The sequence below is a fragment of the Propithecus coquereli genome, unplaced genomic scaffold, assembly GCF_000956105.1.
Source record: "Propithecus coquereli isolate 6110/MARCELLA unplaced genomic scaffold, Pcoq_1.0 Scaffold436, whole genome shotgun sequence".
NCBI classification, from domain to species: domain Eukaryota; kingdom Metazoa; phylum Chordata; class Mammalia; order Primates; family Indriidae; genus Propithecus; species Propithecus coquereli.
The window spans coordinates 333571-336328 of NW_012150130.1; the positions used below are offsets into that span (position 1 = coordinate 333571).

Below are 2758 nucleotides of genomic sequence, written 5' to 3' on the forward strand. Positions count from 1 at the left end.
TTGGCTGTTTGTATATTTTCTTTAGAGAAAACTCTAAGTCTTTTGCCCCATTCTGAATCAGGTTGTTTTTTGTTGTTGAATTTCTGGAGTTTTTTTATATAGTCTATGTACTAATCCTTATCAGATATATGATTAGCAAGTATTTTCTCCCATTCCTTAAGTTGCCTTTTCAATGTGCTGATTGTGTCCTTTAATGAACAGAAGTTTTTAATTTTGATGTCCAATTTATCTGTTTTTACTTTTGTTGCCTGTGCTTTGCTGTTAGTCCAAGAAATCATTGCCAAATCCAATGTCATGAAGTTTTCCATTTTTCTCTAAGAGTTTTATAGTTTAGCTCCAACATTTAGGTTTGATCCATTTTGACTTAAGTATATTCACTTTTAAATTACACTATTAAGATGTGATTCTGATAAATCTGGAACTTTTGAGCCTCGTTTATATACAATATGAGAATAAATATAAGTAGTACTGTTTGTGACTTTTTTCTTAATGCCTTAAAAGCAAGTAATGGTAATTATTTTGATTATTTGGAATATAGTAGGTACTTGGTTACTTTCATTCTGGTGTTCAGTGGTTTTGTTTATTTGTTTTGTTAGAGATGAGGTCTCATTACGTTGCCAGGGATGGTCTCGAACTCCTGGCCTCAGATGATCCTCCCAACTCAGCCTCCCAAAGTGCTAGGATTATGGGCATGGACCACTGTGCCCTGCTGGTACTTGGTTATTCATTGAGTTAGTTGGGGAGCAGAGAAATTGCCTGAAAGCAGTCTTGTCCAAATGCCCTCATAGGGCAGAAATCCTTTCTACAATTTTCCAGCACGTTCATGCTCCAGTGATGGATGCTTACTCGTTAGTGGTCTGTTTCAGGACTGTTGTTATTGTAAAAGCTTTTTGGAAGCTCACTCCTTTCACAGCTCCTCATGATTTATTTACCTGATCTTTTACATTTCCAAATATATACAGCAGTAAAGAGAATAGTATATTGAAACCTGTACCAATCACCCAGACCCAACAGTTAGTAATATTTTGCTTAACTCTACCTTTCTTTTTCCCTGAAGTCATTTAACCTACATTTAACCACATTGACATTATCACACCTCACAAAATTTATAGTAATTGTATTATCAAGTGTGGAAATTTATATTTAAATCCCTGCCCCTAAAATATCTTTTTATTATTCAAATCAGGGTCAAAACAAGGTCCACACTTGACATGGGGTTACTAATTTTTAATTATAAAACCAATACATGCTCATTATAAAAAAAAAGAATTCAAATGGTTCAGAAAGATATCAAGTGAAAAGTAGAATTCCCCCTCTCACAATCATCCACTTTTCACACCCCAATGTTAAGTTTCCTGCATATCCTAGAATTTTTTAATGCATATATAAGCATGTGTCTCTTCACAAATGGGATAATACCACATATATGTTCTAATTTTTTTTGAGAAAAGATGGCTTTCAGTACATCTAGATCTATCCTTAACAGCTGCAAGGTATTCCACTAACATGGGTGTTGCAAAGTTCGCTTGACTAAAGCCCCAAACTGATAGGCACGTGTTGGCTGTTTCCATCGGGACATTAGCAACAGCACTATGGTAAACATCATTTTCGCACAGATCTGTGTACACTTGTTCCATTACTGAGGGATAGATTTCTAGAAATGGAGTTGCTTGATGAAAGCGTAAGCACAACTTTTATTTGGAGACATATCCACTGACAGCGGGAGAAGGCCGTTTCCCCCACACCCTCACCAGCTCTTCACCAGCCCGACAGGTGAGAACAGCAGGAGGCAGACACCTTTTCAAGTGTCTCTGCCCAGCAGTTTCCAGTGGCTGTTTGTTTATTCAAATGGAAAGGTTGTACCAACACAGTTGCCATCTAAAAATTTCTGAGCTAAGTACACACCAGCAAAGTGAAGTACTAAAAATATCCAGAAAATTCAAGCTTCGTAAAAGCTCTCTCGAATTTAGGTTCAGGGAGGCTGAAATCCACATTCCCTCTCGCTTGTGTGGGCTCAGCCTACATATATCCTTCAAAGAGACTTTGGAGAGAAATTGTTTCTCTATGTAGAGAATAATAGCATAAAGAGAAAATTAATTAAAATTTGATAGATACAGGATTCTCTCTAGATCTGTCCTGTTAAAAATAGATGCCACTAACCACAGCACTTAAAATGTGGCTAATGCAACTGCAGGATTGAATTTCTAATATTATTTAATTTTAATCAATATCAAAGTGGATACTCCATTGAATTATTCGAAAATTTTTAAGTACGTTTCAAACAACTTGAGTATATAAGTATATTTTTCAGCAGTAAATTTTATAAAATCTAACTACAGATTAAGTAGTATGGTCAATGAAAACCTAGCATCTGAATTTTTTTTTTTTAGAAACAGAGTTTTTTTTAGAAACAGGGCTTCACTCTGTTGTCCAGGCTGGAATGTAGTGGCACGATCATAGCCCACTGTAATCCCAAACGCTTGGGCTCCAGCAATCCACCCACCTAGCCACCTCCTGTGTGGCTAGGACTACAAACTTGTGCCTCCACACCCAGCTAATTCTTTCTTTTTAGAAGTGGTGTCTCGCTACATTGCCCAGGCTGGTCTCAAACTCCTGGCCTCAAGTGATCCTCCCAGCTGAGCCTCCCAGCTCAGCCTGGGATTACAGGCATAAGCCACCATGCCCGGTCTCAACATGTATTTTAAGTATAAAATACATGCCAGATTTTGGACACTTAGTATGAAAAAAGAATATAAAA

General features: G+C 37.1%; 1 protein-coding gene across 2 annotated transcripts in view; it reads right to left on the minus strand.

The window, feature by feature from the left end:
- Positions 1 to 2758, minus strand: part of MYLK3 (myosin light chain kinase 3) — a 54546-nt gene that overhangs the window by 630 nt on the left and 51158 nt on the right. The window lies entirely within an intron of this gene.